This window comes from Anastrepha ludens, chromosome 2 (genome assembly GCF_028408465.1).
Source record: "Anastrepha ludens isolate Willacy chromosome 2, idAnaLude1.1, whole genome shotgun sequence".
Taxonomy (NCBI): Eukaryota; Metazoa; Arthropoda; class Insecta; order Diptera; family Tephritidae; genus Anastrepha; species Anastrepha ludens.
In genome coordinates this window covers 2963057-2990951 of record NC_071498.1, presented here as the reverse complement: position 1 = coordinate 2990951, position 27895 = coordinate 2963057, and the positions used below count along the sequence as shown (strand labels likewise).

The following is a 27895-nucleotide window of genomic DNA, read 5'->3' as shown; positions in this document are numbered from 1 at the left end:
GGATACCTATTGGTAGATAGGGTCTCGAGATATAGGTCAAAACGTGGACCCGGCTAACCTTCGGATGTGTATGTACAATATGGGTATCAAATGGAAGCTGTTGGTGAATGCTTTAGTTCAGAGCATTTCCATCCGCTCCGTGACTAGGGTCTCGAGATAGAGACCAAAACGTGGACCCTAGAATGTGTTTGTACAATATGGATATCAAATGAAAGCTGTTGATAAGTGCTTTAATACGGGGTAATTTTCATACCTATTGATGACTAGGGTCTCGAAAAAATGCCAAAACGTGGACCCGCCGTGTCTTTGAACCGAATTAAACCAAACTTACACACATTGTTAAGTAGGTATTGAAGATGATTTCCGTATAGTTTGAATACCTATTGGTAGATAGGGTCTCGAGATATAGGTCAAAACGTGGACCCGGGTAACCTTCGGACGTGTATGTACAATATGGGTATCAAATGAAAGCTGTTGGTGAATGCTTTATGATATGTTATGTTATGTTATGTTAAGTTATGTTATGTTATGTTATGTTATGTTATGTTATGTTGTGTTGTGTTGTGTTGTGTTGTGTTGTGTTGTGTTGTGTTATGTTATGTTATGTTATGTTATGTTATGTTATGTTATGTTATGTTATGTTGTGTTGTGTTGTGTTGTGTTGTGTTGTGTTGTGTTGTGTTGTGTTGTGTTGTGTTGTGTTGTGTTGTGTTGTGTTGTGTTGTGTTGTGTTGTGTTGTGTTGTGTTGTGTTGTGTTGTGTTGTGTTGTGTTGTGTTGTGTTGTGTTGTGTTGTGTTGTGTTGTGTTGTGTTGTGTTGTGTTGTGTTGTGTTGTGTTGTGTTGTGTTGTGTTGTGTTGTGTTGTGTTGTGTTGTGTTGTGTTGTGTTGTGTTGTGTTGTGTTGTGTTGTGTTGTGTTGTGTTGTGTTGTGTTGTGTTGTGTTGTGTTGTGTTGTGTTGTGTTGTGTTGTGTTGTGTTGTGTTGTGTTGTGTTGTGTTGTGTTATGTTATGTTATATTATGTTATGTTAATGTTAACTCATTCTCTATATCCATACAAAATATCTATCAAACAAATAAAATTAAAATTTTCTTTTGAAAAATGCAACCATTCAATCAATATTTTCTTATGACGTTATCACGTTAAACTATCGTCAGTAAACCGACTTTACAGACAACCTCTTTTTTTTCATAAAAATTGGTTATAAGCCCAAAAACCTTTTTATACGATTGTTTTGGTGAAAATATAATAACTGGGATTTATTTCCACTCTTTAACTTTTCTTCTCTTTTCCCCTTTCTCTTGGAGTTCTAGGGAAAATTATTTCAAATTGTTCGTTTAACTTAATTTATTACAATTCAGTTTAATTTATTACATTTTTGGGTAAACCCAAAATTTGCATGCGTATCGTATAGGATATCAAATCGATATTCAACAAATGGGACAACGCTACAACTTTTACAACTTGGAAAATGTTAAAAAGCTTGTTTTTAATCATGTCAATTACAGAGTGGAAAATTTTTTAAGAATAATAAAGTGGAAAAGCCCTAAATTGCTAAGTCTTAAATAATAAACGCCTAACTTTAATGTTAAAAGAGTGGCAACTCTGTTCTAAAAACTATCTGGAGTAAAATTTTAAACATCTGTCCTAGAATTTTAATTCTCATACTGGATTCAGGTGGCAGCAACTGATCACTTCTACTTTGTTTTTCATTTCATTGCTTTATTAAGTCTATGATACAAAACCTTAAAAAAAAGAACAATTAAAGGGCTTTATGATAATTTCTTTCTGACTAATTACAAGTGGTGCTAATTATAAACACAAATAGAAATCTCGCCATAGCAAAATCGAAATCAAGGAATTGTAGTTTTCATTAAGCTCGCTAACTGCTCTAGTAATTGTGGCAAAATTAAAGTAATTAATTAGATTTCAAAGCGACGACATGAAAATTATAATAGAAATATAGCTTCCTATTAGTTACAATGAAGCTTATCGGCTGGAGAAGTGTCGGGAATCAATTAAATCACTAATAGCATCATAGATAAACAATCTATAAGCAAGCAACGGGCAGTGCAAGACGTGACGAGGTCATCAAAATGAAGTGATTGAAAAGCGAAACGAGTGACGTTGCATTGGACTCGATCATTTCGATCAGCTTGCGAATTATAGAATGGATTACACAAATTATTAAATCATAATCCAGTTTTGAACGAACTGAGCGACTTATTAAGCGACTTTCTAGTGCAAGGATTATTGAAGCCTTTCAAGTAGCGTTGTAAGAATGTTAAATTGGCATAGACTTTAGGAATCACACAATTCACGTGGCTAATGCATGTGAAACTTGCATCAAATAAGACTCATAAATTCAGAAATTCCATAACGGTGGCTTCATTTGGAGTTCGTCTTGATTGGGGTCTAGCAGAAGCTTCTAAGGATTGTCTATAAGCCCTCTCCACGTAAAACAAAATAAGACATACCGGGTTAGAATGGGCGTGCCTCTACTACATAGAAGCTGTGGTTTGTACGCTTTCAAATTTTCCGCTGTTTCGTGTTCTATGTTTCCCTTTTCAAAAATCGTTTACTATTTACTCACGCACATATGTACATACATATGTAAACAATTGACAAACAGTTACTGTTTTCTGCCTCACCTGTTCGGTTACCAACTGCAACAACTGCACCAAAATCACCAGAAACATTGCAACCAAACCGATCAGCACCAAATCGGAAACTGCGTCTAATAACACTAATTTCATTTTTTTAGAAGGGGAGACAAACAATAACGGCAAAAATCACTATACGCGGCGTTCAATGAACAATTTTTAACCTTCAATTTTCATTTGCTGTGAAATATCAATTTAGTTAATCTTTTTTTCGATTTTTTGTGGTATTTAAAACTAAGAATTTTCCTTTACTTCCGCTTGAATTATATTCGCTCTTTTCAACGTTTCGGATTTATGGTTTATTTTTTCTGGCTTGCTGTTTGTTATCTGACATTTTTGTTTTTATTATCGGTTTTTGTTTTCATGTAAAAATTTGTGTATATGTATGTTTGTGCATATGTGTTTTTCCTGTCATTTAACTCTCGACTTACTCGACAAAGTTGCACCCATTCATTAGCACAATAGTAACTGAGTGCTTTTGAGTGTAAGAAAAATCTAAAAAAAGAAAAATATGTAATTCCGTTTCAGAATTCAATGGGTCCACAATTCTATCCCCCTCAGCAGCCAACATAAACATATGAATGTTATTTATTACGCGCCGCCGGCCGTTATTTGGTATTTGTCGTTGTTAATATTGTTGTTGTTATCATACACACATCTGCATATGAATGCATAGGGTATTGTTTATTTGGCGTTTGTTGTTGTAGTAATAATAGCTCAGGTGCATGCATACACATAGATAGGCACAGTTCTTTGTGATACTCAAGCAATTCCAAAGACAGTTCCACAACAGCATCCGTTCTTTGCTTCTTACATACACGCATATATGTACATACACACAAGCATACGTACTTATTATGCATCCACTTCTAGTTAACTCTAATGGCGCAATCAAAGTTAAATAAGCACTTACTTCGCACTCACTACTTGAACCACCCAATCCTAATTGTCTGCTTTCGATTGACTGAACTACCTGCTTCATTACCTCTTCAGCTCTCTCCCCACTGAACTTCCTTCAACTGTGTTGCTTTTCTGCATTAAGCCAAGGAAATTCATTACAAACAATTCAAATTCAACATATGTATGTATGTATGTATTCATGAAAGAGCAAAAAAATTCATAATCCTGGATCACCCTCCTAACTATTTTGGTATCCTGAGCTACTTTGCAGCTCAATTTATTTTCACAGACATTTTGCTCACCTCAACTTTGTATTGCTTCTGTTTCTGATGCTCTCATATGACCCCTGCATGCGAGTATGCTATATATAGGGTGTTTTTTTTAGAGGTTAGGTTTTCAAGATGAAATAAAACGTATATAATTTAATGTTATGGCCAAGAATTTAGCTTTATTATAAAGATAAGGGTTTGCCATTATGTTTTAAAAATGATTTCGGGAAAGTGGCCGCCGCGGCTGGCTCGAATAAATTCCAGCCGAGAGGCCCAATTTTCGACCACTTTTTGCAGCAATTGGGGCCGTATGTCAGCAATAACGCGCCGAATATTCTCTTCCAAGACGTCAATCGTCTCGGGCTTATCTGCGTAGACAAGCGACTTCACATAGCCCCACAAGAAATAGTCCAGCGGATTGTGGATTATGTTCACTCCAAATGCGACAATTTTGCTTATTGACATACCCATTCAACCAAAAGTGAGCTTCATCGCTGAACAAAATTTTCTTGTGACAATCGGGATCGGTGGCCATCTCGTTTTGGGCCCATTCACGGAACGTGCGACGCGCTTGATGGTCGTTCGTCTATTCATTATGAAATGGCAAACCAAACTGAGCATAAATCAAGTGACAGCTATCAAAAAGACCATCTACGAAAAAAGTAGTGCCAACTTGAAAACCTAACCTCTAAAAAAAACACCCTTTATGTATGTAATTATGCTCTCACAAGTTACATACATATGTATGTACACGCTTATGCATTCCCACATCATATTGTTGTTGGTACTCATGGTTTTTTTTTTACTTTTCTTTATTCTGATTGTTGGCTTTGTAATTCCACCTGTTAGTCTCGGTGCTCTGCAGAAGAACTCCTGGTTACGAACCGGTGCTCTTCCAGTAAATTTGAAACTAGTTTCTATACCACGCTTGAGAGAATTCGGAAGGTTGCGCATATAGCGGTATCGCTATTCGGCTCTCAGTGAATTTAACACAATCAAATATTTAGCTGACGTATTGTAGTTGTAGTGTTTGTTCACTTTTTTGTGCTTACATGAAACTTGTTTCTTTCTATTCCCTTGCCTTGTTTCCCTCAATCTATACTAATTTCTCATTATATTCTTACTTGTCTCACACATTTTTTCCCTTCAATCAATGGATAAGAAAATATAATATTACCAGTCTTTTTTTTAATAACTGTTTACAACGGCCTTTGGAATAAGTAGACAATTGACAATAGGCAAAACTAACTATCAACAAGGCTCTCATCATGCCCATCCTAACGTACGGCACAGAAACTTGGACGATGACAATATCCGATGAGGCATCCCTTGCACATTAGCAAGGGCGAGTATCGCTGGCGATGGAGCTTTACGAAGGCATAGCACAGCGAATGACGATCCAGCGGCGTCGTTGGTTGGGTCATGTCGTCCGAATTGATACAAGCCTCCAGCTCTGAAAGTATTCGATGCGGTACCAGCTGGTGATAGCAGAGGAAGAGGTAGACCTCTTCTGCGTTGGAAAGATCAGGTAAAGAAGGAATTCACTTCACCAATTGGCACCAGTTAGCACGAGAAAGGGACGACGTTTTGTTATTAAATATTATATTTTTTTGTTTTGAATATTCAAATAAATCGAAGACCTAAACCTTGAAAGGAATGGCTACTTGGGAAAATTCATGGCCAATCTTTCAACACACTCGGCTATGACCTTCACAAAAACAAATAGTTGTGTCAAATAAATTTTTATTAAATTTTCTAATTAATTTCAAGAAAAGTTTAGGGGAAAAAATTTATTATCGTCAAGCCATATTTTTCGCTTCTTTAGCGTCATGTCTCTCGTTTTTGTATACGGAACGGATCGTTCGGATAAGAGTTGATTCTCTTGTTTCGCCAAAAAAATTGTGTTCCTATGTCACAAAATCTTTTTTTTTTAATATTTTAAATTTATTTTGAACTTTTAAAATCCTCACCAATTTTAACTATCGCAAGGCAGCAGTTATTCTACCTGAACCTTTCCCCAACTGGCGAGTGAAACGTTCAACTTTGTTAAAAGCTTTAGTGAAATGAAATTCAGTTCAAGACGAGATGAAAACAAGTCCGGCAATATTAACATAGTTCTTTCGAATCACATTTTCGTTGACCATATGGCACACGCTTGCTGGCCCACATTCCCAAGAGTAACTTAAAAGTGGCGAAAGAAATCCCAGAAGGTTCTTGCTACGGTGTAAAGTATTTTGACAATGAAATTAAACAAAATATTCTCGTAACTGTTTTCATTGCACACTACGCAATCAAGGACTATGTGAAAGCCGATCATCTATCGGCCGCTCCGACCTAACCATTGCGTATCGAAATCGAACGTGTATGGATTGATTTTTCTCTAACGTCAAAACCAAAGCAAATGCTAACGGGATCCATATCAACACCGATAAACCAAATACATCAAAATGTCACTCGATGTTGAAAGGTAGAAACCTGAAAATATAACTATGGGACAGCTTTCTACGCAAACCTGAAACTACAAAAATCCAGACTACTCTTGTGCAGCTGTAAATACAGTATTTACAAAACAATAATAAGACAAGTTTCGACGCATGGCTGTGAGTCATGGGCAATCTCAATCAAAGATGAACAACGAGAAGCTGCTGCGGATTTGCAAAGGGGAATGGAAAGCTCAGCCCGAGAAGTAAAGCTGCCTGATGATGACGAAGATGAAGATTTTTGTAACTTTGAATAATAAAAGAGTTCCTCATAAAAAACATTGCCGTTCGTAGTCGACTTAAAACTGTAGGCCCCTCCATTTGTGGAACAACATCAAGACGCACGCCACAAATAGGAGGAGGAGATCGGGCAAACACCTAACAGAAGTGTACGCCCAATTATTAATTTTTTTTGTAATTTTATTTAAGTTGAAACTAGTAGTACTTCCAGCCCTTTGCAGAAATTTCACAGTGCACTTCTCCTAATACTTATAAATAATTAGAAATATTAGTTTTGGGGAAAAGAAATCCATTATTTTCTCGGTACATGGCTGTAATCATCGATATCTCGTAAAGTATCGATTCAACAATTTAAAGTTTATGCTCATTGTCAAGGTGACATTTCACACTAAAAAAAATCGTTTGCTGTTTTTTGTTTGTTCTATTCAGCAGCGAGTTACAGGTTGTTAACAATGGAAGTCAACAAAGAGAAAATTCGGTACACTTACAGTTTATCTTTGATAAAGGCGAAAATGCAAGCCAGGCCGCTGTAATTGTGAATGGTGTTTATAGTGCCGATACTGCTGAACAGCTAATTACGTACACTTTTGTTTTCGCAGATTCCCTTTAGGCAGGCCATCGTGGAAAATGTCGATAAAATCGAAGAAATAATCGAAGTTTACCGGCAAGTAAGTAGTCGTAGCATCGCCGCGGAGCTAAAGTTCGAACCAACCTAATATTTTCATACAAAGACTTAATTTCACAGATAAAACAAATCATATAAATTTCAGAATGTGTGTGATAATTTCTATCATTATTCTTCCAGGAAAAAAGTTACATATGTACATAAATCCTCAGTTGAACTTAACCTTTAGTAATACAAATTTCTAACTGCTCTTAACGCCTTATGAGTTCTTCAATGATACATACGAATTCAGATTTTCCCTGCAGGCTGCTTCATCATTTCATCAATTCGTTTTTTATTGTATGCGCATATGTATATACTTATCCATTTGTATATATATATATATGTGTGTATGTAGGTATACACTTGTAATTTCTAGAAACTCGTACAAATCTACTTAAAAACCAACCCCCACTCACACACCAACAAGCCGATTAAAGCCTGATAAATGATAGGAAATGTGATAAATTAGTTACACATGTTTACAAATATATATACATATATACATACATATTTGTAGATACGTGTGCTTGTGTGAGGATATGAAAAAAGGCAGACCAACAATTAAAATATGTTTTCTTCACAGAAGAACATAAAATTTAAAAAATGACTCAAGCAGGTATTAACTTTTTGTCGGAATTTTCTTCGAGTCTTTTGATGCTTCAGCATACATACATAAATACATACATACATAGTACATACTACATATATGCTTGTTTATACATACATTTATGTGCATTCATGCAGCTGTTTTTGTGACTCATCAATGTCTGGTTAAAAAGGAATCAAAATATATGTACATATATGTATTTTGAGAGCAACTAAAGGCTATTCAACCTTCACTGCATTGACCGCCGCTGATAATTATGTAATAAGACTTTGTTAATTTAGTTTCGGATACTCAGGTATCTTAATGCACCACTTAAGGTGCATTTTCCACTAACTGCAGAGCTGAAGGAGATTATACATATACATACTTACTATATACTCGCATGTGTGTATGTGCATGCATATGTCGTTGCGTTCTTGAAATTAGTAAGCTGAGAAAGATATACAAAGTGCATGTAGATGCACTAAAGATCATTGAACTCCGCATAAACTGGCTTACTTAAGTGATAAATTTAAGAAGGAGCTTCTCTATACATACATATCCATAAAACGAGATTGAACCGCTTTGAGGGCTTTCAGGGCTCTGAAGTGAACAACAATTAAATAAAGAGAACATCTCCCTCACCGTTTTTTAAAAGCCAGTTCGTGGAGATCGTAACACAAAATGTCTATATTGAAAAGGAGGCCAAGCTTTAAGGAGGTTTCATTAAGCATCTCACGTCCCATGCTCCAATAGGAGCTGAAGAAAGAAATAATAAAATTTCCCTCTAAATAGAAGAAGTAGAGAATCTCTGAAATCTAACCATTAATACTCTGCTGTTAAATCTACAGGTGAATAGCAGTTAAGTCACAACTCGCGATAGATAAGAATACACACCGGTAGTTACCATGTTTGTCGATAAGATGAAATACATCGCTGGGTCTTTGAGCGCCACCCGCTCTGGCAAACTGGAAGTCGGACCATATAACACATGGGCTGTGAAGTCCCGGGCCTAGCACATATATGGCACCAGCTTTATTGCATTCCCCTCTTCTTTAGTTAATACTAACCTTAAAAAGCTATATCTTAAAATTTCATGATATTCTATTCATTAGATCGTGAGTTATGGTGCTAAGAGTGACGCTACTTTTGTTATTTTCAAAAATAATTTCGTGTTTTAATTTTACTCTGCTTCTGGAAAAGTGTTACAGGAACTCCGCTCCATCAGAAACGACGATGGCTTGCTGACTTCAAACGTGGTCGTACAGACACCGATGATGCACAACGCAGTAGACGTCCAAATGAGGCGGTAACTCCAGAAAACATCAAAAGACAAAACAAACAAAAAACAACAAAATCGTTTGGAATGATCGAAAAGTGAAGTTGCGCGCGTTAGCTGACATCGTAAAGGTAAAAGAATGTGTTGACTTTATATTGCATGAGCATTTGATTATAAGAAAAATCTGTTCAAAGTGGGGACCGAATTTGCACACTGTTTTGTTTCATCAAGACAATGCATCGTGTCACAAGTGCTCGCCCTTAAAAAAATTTCCCTCAAATGAAGAGGTTCTCGATGAAACTAATAAGCATCAGATAATTATTGCGTACTTCTTGACGTTGATGAATAAAGCTAATTTTGAATAAAAAAACATGTTTTCTTTGTTATTAATATAGGTAGCTGACAGACTGCGGTCTAAGCTATTGAAATATGAGGTAGCTAGGAGCTGACGAAGTTTATGTCTCAACTCCTATGCAGAATATGATTGAATAAATGAGTGCCTGCCGATTGGAATTAAAGTTTCGATTGCCTTAACATTTCTTAAAAAGTTATAAGGAGTGTTTTATATGAAAGACTAAAGTCCAATGAAAATTAACTTATTTTACCTCACAATTAATACCAAACGAGGTTTCAAACGGCGTGGCTTCCAATCGGGTGACTCATTTGGTCTAATAATGCTGGCTATGAATTGATACAAACGTTGCAGCCCTAAAAGCATTTAATGTGGTAGCTATTAGCGACGGCAGAAAAAGGAGAAGACCTGCTCCGCGTTGGAAAGACCAAGTAGAGAAAGGCGGGCAAAAAGTGATAAGCGTTCTTTTTTTGAGCTTAGCCAATAACGCTATGGCGGTGCTCCTATTGTAGCGTATTTATACATACATACATACATTTGTACATTGACGTGTACATCCTTTATTAGGTGTTAAGCCGAGCTTCTCCTTCATTTTGTGGTGCGCTTTTTAAAGTTTTTCCTACAAATGGAGGGATCTAAAGGGATCTACAGTTTATGCCGGCACTGCCAAAATATATAAATCATATTCTGCCTTAGCTCTTTCACTAATTAGCTAATTAAAATATTAAAAAACTAAGGACACTTTACATAAAAAATTAGTATCAATTGATAAGTACCTGTGCTGCATACAAGTAATTTTTGTTTTAAGTTGGCGGCAAATGGCATCAGAAATCTGGAAAAATTATGAAAAATTTTAATTAGTGTAGATAATATAAGTTTGAATAAAATAGTCTGCCTAATTTAATTATCTAGTACAAGAAAAAAATGTATAACAAAATCAAGGTATTCATCAAACTGAGAGGAAATTTTTCCTTTCAAATAAATTGAACCAATTCAACAAGAACTAATCTCAGCCCTGCAAAGTTTCCGAAGTTGAAGCATCTAAAAGGCATCTAAAAACAACCCAGCATCTCATAGAAAAGAAAAAGAAAGACAATACTGCATTTAAGCTTCACATCAAAGCAGAAAAACAAACAAAAAAATTATTATTTCCTAATATAGACTCTCGAACATCTTACGAAGCCTAATCAATTTCGATTAGTGGCTGCGAGTAATATTGACACATTAGCTACAAAACAATTTACATACATACATACATTAGTCTACATAAGTCTTCCCAAAGCGAAATTAACGACAATAAAATTTAAAGCATAAGCAAAAGGTCTAAGAAAAAATAAGGCGTAAAAAAATTCAAAACAAAGAACAGATTCATTTCCATAATCAGACGCCTGCATGGAAGGCAAATAAAAACAAAAAACAACAAACACAAAAAACAACAAAAAATAAAAGCACAACAACAACAATATCAAAATATAAACAACAAAAAACAACAACAACAAAATAAAAAAGGCATTAAATAGAACCAAAAAAGAAAAGATCTGAAGAGAATTTTGATTACACACATCTACCCTTTTTTCGTTTTACGAGTATTATAAGCCACTATGGCATTTTAGGAATTCAACAAGTGGAAAATCTAAAAATTTTAATAATTGATGTCGAAGTAGCACAGGTCAACTATGAGTAAGGCTTGAATGCGTGAATAATCTCAAAGAAAAATTTCTAAACTTGCTTCAGCGCAGAAATGTGACTACTTAGTGAAGAATCGAACTTAAATTCGATGTATTTATATGAACTCATTTACATAAATGCAAATATACATATATATATGTACATGTACGATTATATATATGTGTATGTAAGACTTGGCTTCACTTAGTGTGCCCAACTGACGCGGGTTAGCACGAGAAAGGAATGACTGGCGCGTTTTGTTAAACTCGCTTAAGAAGTTTACATGCCAATCAAGCAGAAGATGATGTCCCGCGAACGGTAAATCGTCAGCCTATAGCAGCCAAGTATACCATTTAACGAACTACTCCGGATCTGCTTCGGCATTGTACCAGTTAGTGAACTAGTCCATAGTAGGCCGCAAAATGAATAGTCCGATTTGTGGTGAATTTCCCCTGTTTTGGAGGAGTTGAAAAAATAATTAAAAATTGATAACATATTTCATTATGAATTAAAATATTCACAAAATATTTCCTTATCTGCAAATTAGTTGTTCGATTTAAACTGATTTTATTTCTACAAATTACACATTTCGATAAATTTTAATTTTAATTCTGTTATTGAATTACATTTGGTACTAGTCAAATCTTACAAAATATTTTATCAAAGCTATTAAATATGGAAGAAGCTATTACAAATATTGATGAACGATTAAAACAACCAGAATATCATAACGGAAGGAGTATCCAAAAGAAAAAGTAAACATATTGAATACCTTCAAAGTAATGCTATGGAATGCAAACGGTCTTTGTAAACATGAACATGAGTTACAAATTGTTTTAGACGAAAACAACATAGATGTCTGCTTAATAGCAGAAACACATTTCACAAAACAGTCGTTTATAAAATTTAAAGGTTACAACCTGTATCACACAATACATCCATCAAATTCAGCATTCCCATTCTACGTTACTGGAATGACTCGGGTTTTTCCCGATCAAGGGCTGCCGCCCCAGTACACTAGCCCTGTCTAGTGTATCGTATATCACCCCACCCCTTACGTCACAGGAGCAAACTCTCGCAGCTAACCTGCTCCAAATACTTCTCCTCAGGGCTGGAGTCGAATCCAACCCTGGGCCAGAGGTATTCTACTGCTGCGTCTGCCATCAACGGCTCCACCCGAACTCCACCTCGGTTAGGTGCAATAAGTGCAACGGGTGGAGCCACCTTAAGACCTGCTCAGGCCTTAAGTCGCACAGGGAGTGGGCCACACGGTATGTGGCCACGTGTTGCTCCCGCCAACAGGCGTCTGATGCCTCCACGGCTACTACACCCCCTGATAGGCCGGCACTACCAACCGCCACCACAACCCACACCTCCACGGTGAGGAGCCTATCGGAGCAACACAACTCCCCTTTAACCCCTCCTATCCCTTCCTGCTCCAACCCCAGTGCGGGGACAAACCAGCAGCTCCTGGTCCCCCGTACAGCCTGTTCCGTGTGTCAGACCGTAATACCTCGGAATCTGGTATCAGTCCAATGCAATTCCTGCAGTGGCTGGTGCCATTTTCGGAGATGTTCCGGCCTGCGCACCACCCGTGAGTGGACAACTGCCTACGTTGCCCCCTGCTGCAGAGCTCTGCACCCACTACCTCCCCCGGAGGCGCGGCCGCCCACCACCATCAGGCCGCAACAACCACAGTGGATTGCACAGTAGGTCCAACGTAGACAACCCCACGCGTCCCTCACCCCCCGGATTACACTGACCTCACCGAGAAGCTTCAAGCTTCTACAGTTTAACTGCAACGGACTTACGAGTAAGGTCGACGAGATAGTCGACTTTATGAACCGGCACAGTATCAAGATAGCTGCGGTCCAAGAAACAAAGTTGCACGCTAGGTCATCTCTGATCACCAGGGATGGCTATAACGTGCACAGACACGATCGCGAGCGAGACAACGGTGGTGGCCTAGCGTTTATAGTCCACCACACTGTGCAGTATCGTCTTATCGATGAAGGAATCGACCCCAGGGACAGCACCTTAGAATGTCAAGGCATAGCTGTCCGGTCAGGCGATTCCGAGCTCGAAATTTTTAATATATACATACCCCCTGTCACCTGCTGCCCGGCAGGATATCACCCTGATATAGGTGCGCTCATCAGAGGTGAAAACCGATTGGTTGTAGGTGACTTTAATGCGCATCACGATCTTTGGCATTCAAGCCTGCCAAATGATCGTAGGGGACAGCAATTGGCAGAGCAGATAGACGACTCGACATTCAGCACAGTGAACGACGACGCCCCCACCAGGGTAGTGGGCAATTGTAGCAGCTCGCCTGACCTAACAATAGCTAGCGCGGGTCTGATAAATAGCATAACGTGGCGACCTATGCTATCGCTTGCATCAGACCACTTGCCCATTATCGTCTCGATCGAGAGACCTGCCGATTTCGTTTCCGCGAATCACCGGTCCTATTTTAACTTTATAAAAGCTAATTGGGCCGGCTTCACGGAATTCACCGAGGACACCTTCGCCGCTCTTCCCATCCCCACTGATGTGCGCGTCGGCGAACGCGCATTCCGCAAGGTGCTCACAGCTGCTGCGGCTCGCTTCATCCCAGCTGGATGTTATAAGGACATCCGTCCTCACTTCCCAGCAGAAGCAGCCAGTTTAGCAAACGAGCGTGACCACCTACGCCAGGCCGATCCCGGGGATCCCCGCATAAGGGATCTCAATTTGGAGATCCGGCAACTGGTAAATCAACATAAGCGGACTAAATGGGTTGAGCACCTGAAGACTTGTAACCTCACCTCCGGAGTGAGTAAGCTCTGGTCCACCGTTAGGTCCCTGTCGAACCCGACGAAACACAACGACAAGGTGGCTATCACCTTCAACGGTTGTACTTCGTTGGACCCGAAGAGATGCGCGAGCTATTTTAGCCGGCTGTTTACACTGCATCCTCCGGGCGACAGAACCAAACGTCGTGTTACCAGAAGGCTGCACAAACTGACGAACGACAGTGCGCCACTTACTTTCTCCGGTGATGAGGTTCAGGGGGCCATCAACAAGTCGAAATCATCGAAAGCCATTGGCCCTGACGGACTTAACGCGCTGATGCTGAAGCATCTGGGACCCCTGGGAGTAGGATACCTCACAAGGGTCTTCAATTTGTCTCTGGCCACTCTCATCATCCCTGACAAGTGGAAAGCAGGGAGAGTGGTCCCACTATTGAAACCTGGGAAACCCGCCAACCAAGGGGAGTCTTATCGGCCGATAACTCTCCTTTCCCCAGTAGTGAAGACACTTGAAGCCCTCCTACTCCCACTCTTCACGACCCACCTGGCCCCAGCCCCACATCAGCACGGATTCCGACGAGTGCACAGCACCACCACGGCACTCACCGCCATAAACGCCCAGATAAATCGCGGGCTTAACCAAAACCGCCCCTGCGAGAGTACTGTCCTAGTAGCGTTGGACCTAAAGAAGGCTTTCGATACAGTCAGCCATTCCACGCTACTAGATGATATTTATCAGTCGACACTCCCGCCAGGGCTGAAGAGGTGGTCCGCGAACTACCTGAGCGGTCGGCACTCGTCAGTGATTTTTCGAGATCAAATGTCAAAGCAGAGGAAGATTAAGCAAGGCGTACCGCAGGGTGGTGTCCCTTCACCCTTGCTTTTTAACTTCTACATCTCGAAGCTCCCCCAACCACCAGCGGGAGTTTCCCTGATCTCATACGCTGACGATTGCACGATAATGGCGTCGGGCAATGACATCGATGGCCTGTGTTCCAAAGTGAACAACTACCTCACCGACCTTTCTCGCTTTTTCACTGCGAGGAATCTCCAACTTTCCCCCACCAAGTCCACGGCGACCCTTTTCACCACCTGGACAAAGGAGGTCAAGCTGTCCCTTAAGGTAAAAGTCGACGACACACCAATTCCGACTGTGAATAACCCCAAAATTTTGGGTGTAACCTTTGACAGCTTGCTCTCCTTCTCTGCGCACACAACCGCAATTGCCACTAAAGTCCAAAATCGCAACAAGGTCCTCAAATCGCTGGCCGGCAGCACTTGGGGCAAGGACAAAGAACTGTTGCTTTCGACATTTAAGGCAATTGGCCGGCCGGTTCTAAACTATGCTGCGCCTGTCTGGTCGCCTGGTACTAGTGATTCGCAGTGGATAAAGCTTCAGACATGTCAGAATACCGCCATTCGGACAGCGACCGGGTGCCTCCTGATGTCACCCATACAACACCTGCACAACGAGGCACAAATGCTCCCAGTCGCGGAGCACAACAAATTGCTAAGCAAGCAGTTCCTGCTGGGGTGTTAACGCAGGTTTCACCCCTGCAGACACCTGCTTGAGCCTGAGCCGCCTCCCAGGCACGTCAGGAGACACCTCCTCGACTACGCTGACGAACTCCAGGACAAAACTGACCGAGACCTACTGGACCGGACAGTATTCAGACAGTCAATAAACGACATTCACCGGGAGTCCGTTACCACCTTCATGAACTCCCGTCCCGTGAATGCCGTAATCGGAGTCCAACCACCACCCATTGCAGATGAAGAGCTTCAGCTTCCCCGTGAGACTCGTGTAACATTGGCACAATTACGTTCTGGATATTGTAGCAGGTTAAACTCCTACTTATCCAGAATTGACCCCGACATACCAAACACATGTCCGGCATGTGAAGGTACCCCGCACGACACTAACCACCTCTTCACATGCCCCCTTAATCAGACTCATCTAACCCCCCTCTCCCTCTGGACCCAACCCGTCGAAACAGCATGTTTCCTAGGCCTACCCCTAGATGAGCTAGACGAAGACGACAGATGATATACCTACACTACAGGGCTAACTATGCTGTTAAAACAACAACAACAACAGCAAGAGGAGGTAGTGCCATAATCATCAAAGAAACGTTAAAGTACAGTGAAGAACCAAAATATCAAACGGAAAAAATTCAGGCAATACTACAATAATTAAAATTTATACAAAGAAGTACAGCATAACGCTAGCAAGTCTATATAGTCCTCCAAAACATGCACTTAAAACAGAAGATTATATTGTATTCTTCAAACATGTTGGAGATCGCTTTATTATAGGTGGCGACTTCAACGCAAAGCACACGCATTGGGGATCCAGATTGACAACAACGAAAGGAAAGGAGTTACTATGTGCAATAAACCAGTATAATTGCGAAACTTTTTCATCAGGGAGTCCAACATACTGGCCCTCAGATCAAAACAAAGTTCCAGACTTAATAGACTTTTTCATAATAAAAAATATCAGTTACAATTATCTACAAGTAGAAGAAAGCGCTGATTTAAACTCTGATCACTCATCAATTGTACTCACTTTAAGCGAATACTTAATATCAAAAATAAACAAACCAACATTCGTGAATCATAAAACCGACTGGCAAAGTTTTAAGTTAATTCTAAAGGAAAATATAAATATGAATGCTTCCATAAAATCGAGAAAGAAATTAGACGAAGAAATCGAAAAATATATCAAAATTATCCTACAAGCGGCCTGGCAATGCACACCGGAAATAAAAAGAAGACTTAAAGGAAATAGTTATCCGAGGGAGATTTTAATGCTAATAAAAAATAAACGTAGATTGAGAAGAAAATGGCAACAAACCAGAGCACCACAAGACAAAGCCAAACTCAATAAACTCTCTACACAACTAAAAGAAGAAATAAAACAACTTAAAAATGACTCCATTAGAGATGCTCTAGAAGATTTAACGAGCGATAAACGCACGGACTATTCACTTTGGAAGGCAACTAAAACCTTGAAAAGGCCTATTATGCATTCCCCACCAATAAAAAATTATGATGGCAGCTAGGCCAAATCTAACGAACAAAAAGCTGAGAGATTTACCGAATATCTTCAAAACATTTTTCATCCTAACGAAGGAGATGAGTTAGAAAATATACCTCATCCTATTCGACAAAAAATCGATAAAATCCCCTTGACTTCCTTAAAGAGGTAAAGGACACTATTAAAAACAAAATAGATAGCAAAAAAGCACCCGGTTATGACCTTATAACAGGGAAAATATTAAAAGAATTGCCCATTAATTTGACACATTTGATTAATGCTGCATTTCGTTTAGAATATGTACCGCAACAATGGAAAATAGCGGAAGTTATTATGCTTCCAAAACCAGGACATCATACCGACCAATATCGTTGTTACCAATTTTATCAAAGCTTTTTGAAAAAATCTTGCTAAAAAGATTTAAACCATTGTTAGATGCAAAATACCTTGTACCAAACCATCAATTTGGTTTTCGAAATGAGCACTCAACGATTGATCAAGTACACCGCATTACTCATGTAATTGAAAAATCACTGGAAGAAAAACAAATCTGTTCTGCGGTATTCCTGGATGTATCGCAAGCTTTTGATAAAGTATGGCATGAGGGACTAATCCATAAACTTCAAGCAGTTCTACCAATCCAGTACTCAAACATTTTAAAATCCTACTTAACGAGCAGATACTTTAGAATAAAACAAGCAGATGTATATTCAGAACTGAAAGATATTAATGCAGGTGTCCCGCAAGGCAGTGTACTCGGGCCAGTTTTGTATCTCTTGCATACTAACGATATACCCACATGCAGCAATACGACAACTGCAACATTTGCCGATGATACTGCAGTATTAGCAACTGATGAAAAACACTTAGAGCAATTCAGAAGTTACAAGCATCAGTAAATGCAATTCAAAATTGGACCAAAAAATGGCGTGTCAAGTTAAACGAAACCGAGTCTGTCCATGTTGACTTCACTAATAGAAATATAAATTATAAACCAACATTTATCAATAATACGGCAATACCGCATGCAAATACGGCAATTTATCTAGGAATGACCTTAGATGCTTGCTTGGAGGATGGTTCCATGTGTAGAAGTCCACGCAAGTGGGGAAAGTTACAGATCGCCATTCACTTGGGAATGGCCAGGACGATTCTTCTGCATATGGTTTAAGCAGCTCACAACGCCCGGGATTAGCCCACGTATCCTTTGGGTAGCTTCCGAACACCCGTTCGGGAGTGAGCTAACGTGAGAAGGCGAAACATTCCAGGATAGCTGGTTGTGCGTTGGGTTCGGGACCCGCCACTTAAAAATCCCCCCCCAAAGAAAAGTTTAAAAAAGCCTCGGATGAGACCTCCCTATACTGATGACGACCACTGCAAACGAAATAAGGATTACGATTTGAGGGCATGCACCTGGAATGTCCGGTCCCTCAATGGGGAAGGTGCCACTGCCCGGCTGGTTGATGTCCTCGTGAGAGTAAAGGCTGATATCACTGCCATTCAAGAGATGCGATGGACGGGACAAGGCAAGAAAAGCGTAGGACTTTGCGACGTCTACTACAGCGGCCATGTAAAGGAGCGCAAATTCGGTGTTGGATTTGTTGTGGGAGAGAGACTTCGTCGCCAAGTACCGTCGTTCACTCCGGTGGACGAGCGCCTCGCAACAATCCGCATCAAAACCCGTTTTTTTAACATATCGCTAATTTGCGCCCACGCCCCGACGGAAGAGAAGGACGATGCGACCAAAGATTCCTTCTATGAGCGCTTGGAACGTTCCTATGAGCGCTGCCCCCGCCACGACATAAAAATCGTGCTTGGCGACTTCAACGCCCGGGTGGGCAAGGAGGGAATTTTTGGTCCCACAGTCGGAAAATTCAGCCTGCACAACGAAACATCCGGTAACGGACAGCGGCTGATCGACTTCGCCGGGCCCGAAACATGGTAGTCTGTAGCACCAGATTCCAGCATAAGAAGATTCACCAAGCCACCTGGCTGTCTCCTGATCGAAAAACACGAAACCAGATCGATCGTGTTGTGATAGTGTATTAGATGTACGTACGATCCGACGACCCAATATCGACTCGGATCCTTACCTTGTTGCAGCCAAACTACGCACACGCCTCTGTGCAGCAAAAAACGTGCATCTACCTACGCAAAGAATGTTCGACATCGAAAAGCTGCAATCACAACAGACAGCCAGAAGATTCGCCACTCGACTCTCACTCCTGCTCTCAGAGAGTATTGCCCAACAAACCGGCATGCACGAACAATGGAGCAACATTTCTCGTTCTCTACGTACTGCCGCCGAAGAAGAAATCGGATTCCGGCGAATCCGAAAAAACGATTGGTACGACGAAGAATGTCATGCTGCCGCACTAAGAAAGGATGCCGCCTATAGAGCTACGCTGCGATCGGGCGCACCGCGAACCATGTGGGATCGCTACAAAGAGCTGAAAAAGGAAGAGAGACCTATTATCCGACAGAAGAAACGAGAGGCCGAAATACGTGAGTGCGAGGAGCTTGAGATGCTGGCCAATAGGAACAACGCCCGAAAATTATACCAGAAAGTTCGGCTGCTTACAGAAGGTTTTAAGACCGGGGCGTTTTCCTGTAAGAACAAATACTGCAAACTGGTGACTGACATCCAGAGCAATCTTAAATTATGGAGGGAACACTTCTCGAACCTATTAAACAGTGACAGCTGCGCATGTCAACGAGAATGTGAAGATCGTTGCCCCAATCGTTGACGACGGAATTGTCGTTCCGCTACCCGATCATGACGAGGTGAGAATAGCGATAATGCGGCTAAAGAACAACAAAGCCGGGAGCGCCGACGGACTGCCGACTGAGCTATTCAAACATGGCGGCGAGGATCTGGTAAGGTGCATGTATCAGCTCCTATGCAAAATATGGTCGGATGAAATCATGCCTGTCGATTGGAATTTAAGTGTGCTCTGCCCAATCCGTAAGAAGGGCGATCCTGCAATTTGTGCCAATTACCGCGGGATTAGTCTTCTAAATATCGCTTATAAGGTTCTAGCGAGCGTATTGGGTGAAAGGCTGAAGCCCACCGTCAACCAACTGATTGGACCTTATCAGTGTGGCTTCAGACCTGGAAAGTCTACCATCGACCAAATATTCACAATACGCCAAATCTTGGAAAAGACCCATGAAAGGAGAATCGACACACACCATCTTTTCGTCGACTTCAAAGCTGCATTCGACAGTACGAAAAGGAGTTACCTGTATGCCGCGATGTCTGAATTTGGTATCCCCGCAAAACTAATACGGCTATGTAAGATGACGTTGCTCAACACCAGCAGCGCCGTCAGAATTGGGAAGGACCTCTCCGAGCCGTTGGATACCAAACGAGGTTTCAGACAGGGTGCTCCCTGTCGTGTGACTTCTTTAACCTGATGTTGGAGAGCATCGTACGAGCCGCAGAACTTAATCGCTCAGGCACAATTTTTTATAAGAGCATACAATTGCTGGCGTATGCCGATGATATCGACATCATCGGCCTTAACAACCGCGCTGTTAGTTCTGCCTTCTCCAAACTGGATAAAGAGGCAAAGCGAATGGGTCTGGTGGTGAACGAGGACAAAACGAAGTACCTCCTGTCTTCAAACAAACAGTCGGCGCACTCGCGTATCGGCACCCACGTCACTGTTGACAGTTAATATATAATTTCGAGGTTGTAAAAGACTTCATTTATTTAGGAACCAGCATTAACACCGATAACAATGTCAACCTTGAAATCCAACGTAGAATCTCTCTTGCCAACAAGTGCTACTTTGGACTAAGTAGGCAACTGAGCAGTAAAGTCCTCTCTCGACGAACAAAACTAACACTCTACAAGACTCTCATCATGCCCGTCCTAACGTATGGCACAGAAGCTTGGACGATGACAACATCCGATGAAGCGACGCTTGGAGTGTTCGAGAGAAAGATTCTGCGTAAGATTTTTGGATCTTTGCACGTTGGCAACGGCGAATATCGCAGACGATGGAACGATGAGCTGTATGATCTCTACGACGACATAGACATAGCGCAGCGAATAAAGATCCAGCGGCTACGTTGGCTGGGTCATGTCATCCGAATGGATACAAACGCTCCGGCTTTGAAAGTATTCCATGCGGTACCAGCTGGTGGTAGCAGAGGAAGAGGAAGGCCTCCTCTGCGTTGGAAAGATCAGGTGGAGAAGGACTTGGCTTCACTTGGTGTGTCCAACTGGCGCCGGTTAGCACGAGAAAGAAACGACTGGCGCGCTTTGTTAAACTCGGCCAAAATCGCGTAAGCGGTTATAGCGCCAATTAAGAAGAGAAGAGAAGACCTTAGATGCTAAGCTGAGATGGAAAACACATGTCAAGAAAAAACACGAGGAGCTAATTCTTAAATATAAGAAAATGTATTGGCTGTTAGGCCGACATTCTAAACTCTCTATCTATAACAAAATACTTTTATACAACCAAATACTGAAACCAGTGTGGTCATATGGCATACAGCTCTGGGGCTGCACCAGTGAAAGCAACAAAAACATCATTCAACTATTCCACAATAAAGTATTAAGCGACATCGTTAGAGCGCCGTGGTACATTCCTAGTTGCAATATACATAAGGATCTTAATATAGACACCATTACGGATATCATAAAAAAATTCGCAAATAAACATAAAGAGAGACTTGAGCAGCACATCAATGATGAAGCAGCCAAACTACTTGTAACTGATGACCTCACGAGAAGATTAAAAAGGACGAAACCGCATGATCTCTTTTCATAAAATTTTGTCTTTACTTGAGATGTTTTAACTTAATTAAATATATGTAAAATGAATTGCTTATTAGTTTTGTTAACTAGATTGCAATAGTATTGTAATAAAATAAAAAAAAATAAAAAAATAAAAAATTTGGTCACAAAAGTTGTTGTGCAGCAAATGCAATGCTGCGTTTTAACTGGTGGCAAACACAAAACCTTCACATCTTCATTTAATTATACTTAACCTTAATAATAGGTAACGCAAAATTAACCACCCTATCGGAAAAAATGTATATCATATTTTACACTTGTGACAAGACAAGCAATGAAGCGCGTAAAGATCAAAATAAAGATTTCCATCACTCAAAAGTATTTGTTTTTTATTTAGTAAAAAGTTATTCATAAACAAAATTTGAGGATTAATTTTGCGCCACCTTGTAGTATACAAACTCTACCAAAAATAAAAACGCAGAGAATAGCAGATATAATAAATTTATTGAACAATTTGTGTGTGTGTGCCTTTGTGAGTGTGGTGTGTGTGTGTGTGTGTGTACAAATTTGGTTAATTAACCCTTGGCAACGCGCCGAACCTCGCGACGAAGAAGTACTGCTGGTGGCGTTGAGACAAATATGATTAAATTAGAAGAATTTAAAAAGAAAGTAAAGAGAAAAACTACTTCATAAAGAGTATAAGAAAAAGTATTAATAAAAGAAGATTAACAGTGACATCCGTAAGCAGTAAACAGGCAGCCTAAGTGCGGCATATTTTACTTTATATGTATATGAACATACATATGTACATCCTGCAGACAAACCGAGCAGCTCTGAAGTGCATGCCTTACGACCAGTTTGCTTCGCTTTTTCTTTTTTGAGTGCTAGCAATCTTTTTTGAGTGCTAACACAGGCCCCACAATTTCTAGGCCGATTTGTGTGGAAATTCATCAGTTGAAAAACTAATTAAAAATTGACAATTGAAAGCTTCAAAGATATTTTATTGTGAAGTTAAATATTAACAAAATATCTTCTTATCTGCAAATTAGTTGGTCGACTTGAACTGATTTTATACTAGTGCTTTTCAGTCAGAAGTCTTTGCGACCCTGCATGCTTGCAGAATGCTTAGGGACCGCGGGAGCCAGGAAGATATATCAACACTTTTTCAATAGTCAAGCTACGATCAAGGCTCTGACGACGCCATGCTGCTTACATATCGAATTGATTATTTTGCAACTAGTACAATTCTAACCACTCTCCTACTAGTATTACTTTTCCCATTAACCACTGGAAAGTTTGTTGAGTAGTTTCTCTTTTCACTGCAGGGCATCCATACAGAAATTGAAAACACTGTAGAGTTTTGATTTTGACTCCAAAGGTAAGAAACGGTCATGACCAAAGTTCGAAGACGAAGATTTGAACGGCATTCCTGAGTGAAGACTGGTGTCGAATGCAAGAAGAATCGTTAAGACTGGCACAAACCGAAATTACCAAGTGAATAAAAGCATTAGAATCAGATATCGCAAGGGTTAAAGGTTTTGCTTAAAATAATTTTTTGATAACCATTTTTAAATTTTTATTTTTTATTTATAGCTTAGAAAATAAAACAATTTTTTGGTAAAATTTCCAGTTTTTTGCTTAAAAAATAAAAATTATTTTAGATAATTTTTTTACTTGAAAAATATTTTTTTTTATTTTTAATTTATTAAATTTTTTTATTTAAATTTAATTTAAATTTATTAAAAATTTTACTTAAAAAAATAAAAATTATTTTTGTACAATTTTCTGCATAAAAACAAAACACAAATATTTTCTGAGACTCATTTTCCAAGGCCAAGAACGTATCAGATCAACTTTTGACTTCTTCAATTAAAATGAAGTTTAGTGCAGTCAAATCACTCCATCATTTTATCCGATATTTCTAAGTAGCGACGCTCAATTAAACCATTAATAGCTTGAGGCTCTTTTCGCTTCTATAGTTTTAACTTTTAATGACATGCTCAAACTCATCATTTATTTTGTATAAAGGCCTGCAGCGCCTTGATTAAGACTAGATTTCGCTAGGTTAGGTTATGTTATGTTCAATAATGTTATGTTAAACTCCACATGATTGGTCAGGTTATGTTATGGTATGTCAGTTATGTAAGGTAAAGTTTTGTGTTATAACCCTGGGATGATAAATTATCAGATTTGGCCATCCGTTTCGACAAATTGTGAGAGTACCTTCGGCTGGCCCCGTCAACGTCTGCATTATGTACATCGTGAACTGTCTGCACTCGCATTCCTTACAACTCGTACTCCTCGCACACGGAGGGGCGCGTATCTCTAATACATACCAAGCATTTCCCGAATATAGTCATGGCTGCCAATGAAACCTCGTTAACTGTTCACGTCATTTCAACTGTGCATTCACACAGAAATATTGCAATCTCTTTCTTTCTCATCTCTGCAACTTCTACAGTTCTCATTGTGCAGGATTCCAATCCTCTAATTCCACAGTCTCTCTCTCATAAAAGCTTTCACCCAACCTTAGTTTACTGTTGGCGAATCACTCAATTTTTCCCAAAAGTTGAGCACACAACAATGTAAGAATTATGTTCTGGCTGCATAATTTTTCTCTTTACCTGCAAGTAATGTCCGTTTACTGTGAAAAGGCAAGCAAAATATGGACTGTAGACTCTTGGGAAACCCCGACTTGAACACGATGAGGGAAGATCAAGCGCTGTAATTTACTTTTAGCGTCTCTTCCTTCGCTATATAACTAAGATTATTACTAGTCGCTGCTTAATAGCGTATGCCAATAGAGCGGGTTTTTCGGCACAAAATTTTTACCGCAGCTACATTGAAGATAAGGATATCGAAAGCTGTGCACACTAGCTTTAATATTGTCCCACTTTTGGAAGGGTACAATGTCGCCCTTCACAACTTATCTGGCATAAGTTTGCCTCTTTCCTGGACACGAATTAAAGCAGTCACCTGTTACCTATTTGCACGAGGCGTCTGATATTCGCTTTTGAAACCTCAAGCGCAATATTTCTTAAGAAATTGTTATAAATTTGCGCATAAAACAATCTAAACGTTCATTATCTTAATTCACAGAAATGTCACCGCTAATATTCAAAAATCAAAAGTGCATAAATATTGTCCACATATATAAAATATGTATGTATGTACCTACATATATACGTGCATTAATTTGTGTTCCCGGTTACCATTTGAATCGCATGAATAGCTTTTAATTGCCGGGCAGTCGTCATCGCATTGCGTCAATTGCCTACCGGTGACTGTTCTTTCGGGAAACAGATACTTACATATACATGTACATACATACATAAAATAATTGTGCGGGAATAGTGGACAATGGTGGGTTGGGTGCAGTCACTATTGATATTATGGAAATAACACAGACAGAAAAGCAAAAGTTTACAACGAAAATGAGTAATTCACGTCTATAAGATGACGTTCGTAAGCTCTGGTGATTAAAAGTGGAGAAACTACCTTGATCAAAAAGTTCCTAGAATACATGCATAAAGTTCAAAATTCAAGTTTATCGCCTTCAAAGGACTCCCCTTTCAATTGCAACACACTTATGCCAGCGTTTGATCCAGTTCTTGAAGAATTTCCTGCACCCTATTTTCGGTATAGCCATCAGAGCCGTCTCCGATTTCTCCATTACTTCCTTTCGGGTGCTAAAGCGAGTTCCCCGCAGTGGTCGATCAAAGAGAATTAAATCGCAGCGAGTCATATCAGGTGAAATCGATGGCTGTTAGATGGTATTCGTTTCATTCTTGGTCAAAAATTCACGGATAATAATAGTGATTGTGATGGTGCAGTATCATGGTGGAAAATCCAAGACGAATTGCTTCACGTAATCATCTCATAACGTCCAAATAATAATCCCTATTAACTGTCAGACCCTCTGGCAAAAAGTCGTGGTGTACAATACCGTTATAATCTATAAAAACCATGACCTTCGCTTTCTTTTTTGACTGAAAACGATATGGGTTTTTTGGTCTTGGTTCATTAGGAGCTCTCCACTTGCTCGGCTGGTGTCCGGATTGCGTGTCGTACTCAGAAGCCCACACACCTAGGACTCATCTCCAGTAATGATGCGTTTGATGAATGTTGGGTCGGATTCAGCTTTGGAAATCATGTATTGGGCGATATCAACGCGGTCTCTTATTTGCTTGAAATTCAGCACCTTTTGAACCAACTTTGCAGAAGCGTGACACAAACTTAAATCATTACCTGTAATGTGCTGAACTGATCCATAAGCAATGTTCAACTACTCTGCCAACTCTCTGATGGTTAATTTGCGGTTGTTGATCAACTTCTTTCACGTTTCTTATGCGTTCATCAGTTTTCGTTGTCTGCCTGCCACTGCGTTCATCATCCGCGATGAACTAGCAATTTCTTCTGAAGCGTCCATGCCACTCGTAAGCGTCTGTTTTCTTTAAAGAATCATCACCGAAACAGTTCCCCAATATTTCTAAAGTTTTCGCAACATGGAATCCATTTTTAATAGAAAATTTACTACAAATTCGTTGTTGCAAAATTCAATCTTATTTTTGAAACTGTAAAAAATCGAAAACACGTGCAGAAGTAGATTTACTCAAGACGACGTAACTTTTACAAAAGTCAAGAAATGGCGATAAAATCTTCGTGGGAACGTTAACCACAGACATGGCAACCTAACAAAAAAACATAAAATAGAATTCAAATCCGTTGACTTAAAGCGCCACCTGGCGGTTGTTCCGAGAACTTTTTGATCAAGTATTGATAGATATAGTTTGGTATTTGTATTCGCATTCGTACTTGTATTCATTCTGTACTATAATTTTGTCCCGTTCGTATTCATATTGGGATTTATATTCATATTCATATTCTATTAATGTCCATATTAAAATTCGTCCTATTATTTATATTCATATTCACACTCAGTTTTTTGTTCGAATAACTTGAAAGCTCTACACTAATACAGAAATGGTTCTTCCCAGCAAGTGAAATTTCGATTGAAATTGCACGTATTTGGTTTATAAAATCCTTTAAAATAAGTAATAAAAATAAGAAATATGAAAACCACTTTTATTAAAATTCATCAAATTCGTTAACCAATTTTTTAGGCTACCGAATATATTTTTATGAGCCTTGTTCCAGTTTTGCTCAGCACTGTAGTTAGTAGGTAATTTAAATTTGTATAGATTAAATAATTTCTACTATAATTTTATTTGTAAGCGCAAGCATGTAAACATTTGTGTAAAATAGTGAAGCGCCATAAAAATCGCGTGCAATAATGAAACGTGCATAAATGAATAAAATGGAATCGTAAAGATGAATGTAGCGCGCATACTAACCAAGTACTAGCGACTGCATAATGAGCCCATCAAAAACAAGCTTACGTTTTTCTATAAAACTTGTGCTTTTTGTATTTTTTCAACTCAATTACTTCAGTTTATCTTTGTTCAGCAGCTATGCTTTATTAGCTATGGCGGTCAAAGGTGACTGACAGTCATTGACAATGTGAACAAAAGTCTCCACATAAGTATACGAATGTATATTTTCATAAATATGCTTAATTTTTGTTAAGTGTACATATGTGACGTATGTATTACATATCTCGTTCATATGTATTTACATGCAAGCAGTCATTCATTTTCAACCTTATGAATTATGCCATTCACCCGCTTTTACTCCACTGACTTTGTGACAATTTTTCATAGCTTACTTATCTCTATTTTTTCTTTCTTCAACCTACATTTGTATGCGAATATATTGTCAAAAAATCTTAAAGAAAAAAACACAGCCACAAATTTCTGGAGAAAAAAAATGAAATCTTAAAATAAGCGCGCGTCCGTCACTTTATTTATAATTAGCTTAGTGCGGGTGTGTGTGTGTGGAATTATGACAGTTGACTCAGACTTAGCTACAGACCCAGCCATAGATCAAGACTTACGATAGGGCCTTTCTGCGCCACGCATAATTACAAATATGCATATATACACATACGCAAGCAGACGCATGTATGTTAGATTAGGATAAATGACTGCCCAAGCGAGGGCTACTTGGATTCAAATTTGTCATTATGATACCATACAGAGGAAAAACAGAGGCGGAAAAGGAAGAATGGGCTTTGTATTCTAGGATGACGACCAAACGCATGTGTAATACCAACAATTCATCAGGAAAGTGTTTTTACAATCATCTTAGGTTAGC

The 27895-nt window shown here is 39.5% G+C and overlaps 1 protein-coding gene across 3 annotated transcripts in view; it reads right to left on the bottom strand.

Moving 5' to 3' along the window:
• The window catches only part of LOC128861866 (uncharacterized), a 210558-nt gene that overhangs the window by 123363 nt on the left and 59300 nt on the right, over positions 1-27895 (bottom strand). For 2 of the 3 annotated variants that reach the window (XM_054100242.1, XM_054100250.1), the window contains exon 2: positions 10212-10267. The gene's annotated coding sequence lies outside the window, so the exon portion shown is untranslated. Of the gene's footprint in view, positions 1-2650; positions 3027-10211; positions 10268-27895 lie in introns of those variants that run through there. The other variant, XM_054100253.1, reaches the window with a different exon arrangement.